Genomic DNA, 6,675 nt, shown 5'->3' with positions numbered 1-6,675 from the left:
TGGTATTATTATTTTGTATGTTGCTATTTAAAATGAAGATTTAACTCTAGCTAAATATCGTTTAATCATTATTTTAGTTTTTTTATAAAATAACGAATCAGTGTGAGTTTAACGCTTGAATAATTTAATAGCGTTCTGGTCGCCGTCAAAAATCGTCCTTTTCGCTGTCTATTAAAGTAAAAAATATTCGTTGAAAATTTAAGTAAAATGTTAAAGTATAAGTCAAAAATGTGTAAAAATTTTTTTTTTTAACTGTTTTGTTATTATTTATTTTAATACTTGTTTGATTACTAAAAAATTAAGATCGGTATTTTGCTTTTAAATTTAGTTTACTTTTATATTACAATATCAATGAGTGCGTGTTCGCTTGTTAAAATTAGGTTTAAATATAAAAAAGTTCATATTTAAATTTATAATTTAATTAATAAACCTACTAAATAAATTATATTTATAAAAAAGAATCAAACAATTTCGAACCATATTTTATTTATCAAATAAATCTAGTTATTATTGTTTTTATTCTTATTTGACGAATTTTGAAAGACGATAACTTTTGTTCTTTAAAACTAAAAGTTCTAAATTTTTAGTATGTTTGTTATTATCCCAACGAATCGCAAACCTTCTATTAACGACATTTAATTATCACTAATTACTAATTAATATATTTTATTATTAAAATTTAAGGATTAAATTTGCTGAAATTTTAATATGTGGTTGGTATTATTATTTTGTATGTTGCTATTTAAAATAAAGATTTAACTCTAGCTAAATATCGTTTAATCACTATTTTTTTTTTTTTTATAAAATATTGAATCAGTGTGAGTTTAACGCTTGATTAATTTAATAGTGTTCTGGTCGCCGTCAAAAATCGTCCTTTTCGCTGTCCATTAAAGTAAAAAATATTGGTTGAAAATTTAAGTAAAATGTTAAAATATAAGTAAAATATGTGTAAAATTTTTGTTTTAATTGTTTTGTTATTATTATATTTTAATACTTGTTTGATTACTAAAAAATTAAGATCGGTATTTTGCTTTTAAATTTAGTTTACTTTTATATTACAATATCAATAAGTGCGTGTTTGCTTGTTAAAATTAGGTTTAAATATAAAAAAGTTCATATTTAAATTTATAATTTAATTAATAAACGTACTAAATAAATTATATTTATAAAAAAGAATCAAACAATTTCGAACCATATTTTATTTATCAAATAAATCTAGTTATTATTATGGTTCGAAATCTTAGATTTCGAAACATATTGTTATTGTCATTATATTTATTATTATTATTATTATTATTATTATTATTATTATTGTTTTTATTCTTATTTGACAAATTTTGAAAGACGATAACTTTTGTTCTTTAAAACTAAAAGTTCTAAATTTTTAGTATGTTTTTTATTATCCCAACGAATCGCAAACCTCCTATTAACGACATTTAATTGTCACTAATTACTAATTAATATATTTTATTATTAAAATTTAAAGATTAAATTTGCTGAAATTTTAATATGTTGTTGGTATTATTATTTTGTATGTTGCTATTTAAAATGAAGATTTAACTCTAGCTAAATATCGTTTATTCATTATTTTTGTTTTTTATAAAATAATGAATCAGTGTGAGTTTAACGCTTGAATAATTTAATAGCGTTCTGGTCGCCGTCAAAAATCGTCCTTTTCGCTGTCCATTAAAGTAAAAAATATTGGTTGAAAATTTAAGTAAAATGTTAAAATATAAGTAAAAAATGTGTAAAATTTTTGTTTTAATTATTATTATTATTGTTTTTATTCTTATTTGACAAATTTTGAAAGACGATAACTTTTGTTCTTTAAAACTAAAAGTTCTAAATTTTTAGTATGTTTGTTATTATCCCAACGAATCGCAAACCTCCTATTAACGACATTTAAATGTCACTAATTACTAATTAATATATTTTATTATTAAAATTTAAAGATTAAATTTACTGAAATTTTAATATGTTGTTGGTATTATTATTTTGTATGTTGCTATTTAAAATGAAGATTTAACTCTAGCTAAATATCGTTTAATCATTATTTTAGTTTTTTTATAAAATAACGAATCAGTCTGAGTTTAACGCTTGAATAATTTAATAGCGTTCTGGTCGCCGTCAAAAATCGTCCTTTTCGCTGTCCATTAAAGTAAAAAATATTGGTTGAAAATTTAAGTAAAATGTTAAAATATAAGTAAACAATGTGTAAAATTTTCGTTTTAATTGTTTTGTTATTATTATATTTTAATACTTGTTTGATTACTAAAAAATTAAGATCGGTATTTTGCTTTTAAATTTAGTTTACTTTTATATTACAATATCAATGAGTGCGTGTTCGCTTGTTAAAATTAGGTTTAAATATAAAAAAGTTCATATTTAAATTTATAATTTAATTAATAAACCTACTAAATAAATTATATTTATAAAAAAAATCAAACAATTTCGAACCATATTTTATTTATCAAATAAATCTAGTTGTTTTTATTCTTATTTGACGAATTTTGAAAGACGATAACTTTTGTTCTTTAAAACTAAAAGTTCTAAATTTTTAGTATGTTTGTTATTATCCCAACGAATCGCAAACCTCCTATTAACGACATTTAATTATCACTAATTACTAATTAATATATTTTATTATTAAAATTTAAAGATTAAATTTGCTGAAATTTTAATATGTTGTTGGTATTATTATTTTGTATGTTGCTATTTAAAATGAAGATTTAACTCTAGCTATATATCGTTTAATCATTATTTTTTTTTTTTTTTTATAAAATAATGAATCAGTGTGAGTTTAACGCTTGAATAATTTAATAGCGTTCTGGTCGCCGTCAAAAATCGTCCTTTTCGCTGTCCATTAAAATAAAAAATATTGGTTGAAAATTTAAGTAAAATGTTAAAATATAAGTAAAAAATGTGTAAAATTTTTGTTTTAATTGTTTTGTTATTATTATATTTTAATACTTGTTTGATTACTAAAAAATTAAGATCGGTATTTTGCTTTTAAATTTAGTTTACTTTTATATTACAATATCAATGAGTGCGTGTTCGCTTGTTAAAATTATGTTTAAATATAAAAAAAGTTCATATTTAAATTTATAATTTAATTAATAAACCTACTAAATAAATTATATTTATAAAAAAGAATCAAACAATTTCGAACCATATTTTATTTATCAAATAAATCTAGTTATTTTTATTTTTATTATTATTTTTATTTTTATTTTTGTTCTTACTAATCCGAATTTTGAAATCGAATAACTTTTGTTTTTGTGTATATAAATCTTCAAAATTTTAATATGTTGTTTATTATCATATCGTGTTCCAACCCTCCTATTTTGATAATTTAAATATTACTAATTACTAATTAATAGGTGTTTATTTATTAAAATTTAGGAATCGTTATTAGGTTTTCAAATTTTGGTCAGGTATATATTATAATATTATAAAGTCAAAAATAGATTAAAAATTTAATTTTTGTTTATTTATTATATTTAAATGCTTGTTTATTTATTAAAAATCAAAAATCAATTCTAGGCATTCAAAACTTGGTCTAATGCATATTTAGATATCAACAACTTAAAACTGGGTAAAAAAATTAATTTTTGTTTGTTAAGTATATTTAATTACTTGTTTGTTGATTGAAAAGTTAAAGATTTATATGTTAAAACTTTTAAAATAATTTTGTTCTAAAATTTTCTTAGTTTAATAATTTAATACGTTTTTAGTCTAACAACAATTAAATACGTAATATTTGATTTATTTATTTAGTTAATAATCTTAATATGTAATGTTTATGCATAACTTTATTTACTAATAGAGATTAATTTTAAAAATGATCAAATGATTTCGAACCATATTTTATTTATCAAATAAATCTAGTTATTATTGTTTTTATTCTTTATAGTCAGAATTTTGAAAGACGATAACTTTTGTTCTTTAAAACTAAAAGTTCTAAATTTTTAGTATGTTTGTTATTATCCCAACGAATCGCAAACCTCTTATTTACGACATTTAATTATCACTAATTACTAATTAATAGGTGTTTGTTTATTAAAATTTAAAGGTTGTTATTAATTTTTTAAATCTTGGTCAATTGTATATTATGATATTACTAACTCAAAAATAAATTAAAATTTTAATTTTTATCACTAATTACTTAATAATAGATGTTTGTTTATTAAAATTTAAAGGTTGTTATTAATTTTTTAAATTTTTGTCAATTGTATATCATGATATTAGTAACTCAAAAACGAATTTAATTTTTGTCACAAATTACTAATTAATAGGTGTTTGTTTATTTAAATCTAAAGATTGTTATTAGGTTTTTAAATTTTGGTCGGTTTTATCTTATAATATTTATAATTCGAAAATAAATTAAAAAATAATTCTTGTTTGTTTTTTATATTTAAATGCTGGTTTGTTCATTAAAAATTAAAGTTCGACATTAAGCATTAAAAATTTGGTATGATGTATTTTATAATATAAGTAATTAAAAAACATATTAGAAAAATAATTTTCGTTTATTTATCATATTTAAATGCTTGTTTATTTAATAAAAATCAATTTTAAGAATTTAAAATTTACTATAATTTATATCCTAATATCACCAACTTAAAACTAGGTTAAATATTAGTTTTTGTTTGTATTATATATATAAATGCTTGTTTGTTTATTAAAAATCAAAGGTTTGTAATATTCTTAGTTAATGTTTATGCATGTCTTTTTTTATTTATAAAAATTTATGTTAAAAATAATCAAATTTTTTCGAACCATATTTTATTTATCAAATAAATCTAGTTTTTTTTATTACTACAAGTGCTTACTTAAGCTATGTATACAATTTTGCATCATTAAAAGGTCGTGGCAGTTAGCTCAGTGCGAAAGGCCCACAATTCTCAGTACTGATTTCCGAGCTTTGGTTCCTAACTTAGACTCCTCAAAATAATCAACTTGCCAATTTTTTGTATTTTGCGTACATAAGGCCGGTCAAATGATCACGTGACCTAGCACACTAGTAAAAAAGTTTAAAAAAATTTTTTTTTTTTTTTAATACAAAAGATAACTATACCAATAAAACCGCACTGTTCTAAAAGCCGTGCTTGCAAAAAATTTTTAGCAAACATTAATATTTCCGAGAGTTATGACAAATTTATGACTTTGATTTTTAAATTTTTTTAGAACTGTTTTGGTATAACTAATGCCCAAATAAATGAATTTTCGAAAATAATTAAAAGAACAAAAAAACATTTTTTTATTTCGCGTACATTGAATTGTTCGCGCGGCCTTTTGACCTAATAAAACCCAAAATAAAAATTACCTCAAACTTTTGTTTTACTGAAAATTTTCGCGAAATGTTTTATCTTGAATGTTAGTTAGGCCAATGCGCGTCTAATAAAATACAAAATTTAAGGTTTTAAGATTTCATAAATTTTTAATAAAAGTTTTATAACTTTTATGAATAATAATATTTTCGAAAAATATTTTGTAAACACGGTAATTGGACCTGTGCGGTTCTAACACAACAATTATTTTTCGATTTAAAATTTTTAATTTTTTTTCAAAAAATTTGTATGCAATATCATTGGCTAAAAATATCACGTGACCTAATGAAACCCAAAATAAAAATTACCTCAAACTTTTGTTTTACTCAAAATTTTCGCGAAATGTTTTATCTTGAATGTTAGTTAGGCCAATGCGCGTCTAATAAAATACAAAATTTTAGGTTTTAAGATTTCATAAATTTTTAATAAAAGTTTCATAACTTTTATGAATAATAATATTTTCGAAAAATATTTTGTAAACACGGTAATTGGACTTGTGCGGTTCTAACACAACAATTATTTTTCGATTTAAAATTTTTAATTTTTTTTCAAAAAATTTGTATGCAATATCATTGGCCAAAAATATCACGTGACCTAATGAAACCCAAAATAAAAATTACCTCAAACTTTTGATTTACTGAAAATTTTTGCAAAATGTTTTATCTTGAATGTTAGTTAGGCCAATGCGCGCCTAATTAAATATAAAATTTCAGATTTTGAGATTTCATAAATTTTTAATAAAAGTTTCATAACTTTTATGAAGATTAATATTTTCGAAAAATATTTTGTAAACACGGTAATTGGACCTGTGCTGTTCTAACACAACAATTATTTTTCGATTTAAAATTTTTTATTTATTATTTTTAAATTTGTATGCAATATCATTGGCCAAAAATATCACGTGACCTAATTAAACCCAAAATAAAAATTACCTCAAACTTTTGTTTTACTCAAAATTTTTGCGAAATGTTTTATCTTAAATGTTAGTTAGGCCAATGCGCGTCTAATAATATACAAAATTTTAGATTTTGAGATTTCATAAATTTTTAATAAAAGTTTCATAACTTTTATGAATATTAATATTTTTGAAAAATATTTTGTAAACACGGTAATTGGACCTGTGCGGTTCTAACACAACAATTATTTTTCGATTTAAAATTTTTTATTTTTTTTCAAAAAATTTGTATGCAATATCATTGGCCAAAAATATCACGTGACCTAATGAAAACCAAAATAAAAATTACCTCAAACTTTTGTTTTACTGAAAATTTTCGCGAAATGTTTTATCTTGAATGTTGTTTAGGCAAATGTGCGTCTAATAAAATACAAAATTTTAGGTTTTGAG

Source organism: Corella eumyota, chromosome 1 (assembly GCF_963082875.1).
Source record: "Corella eumyota chromosome 1, kaCorEumy4.1, whole genome shotgun sequence".
Taxonomy (NCBI): domain Eukaryota; kingdom Metazoa; phylum Chordata; class Ascidiacea; order Phlebobranchia; family Corellidae; genus Corella; species Corella eumyota.
Note: the sequence above shows the minus strand (reverse complement) of the source record.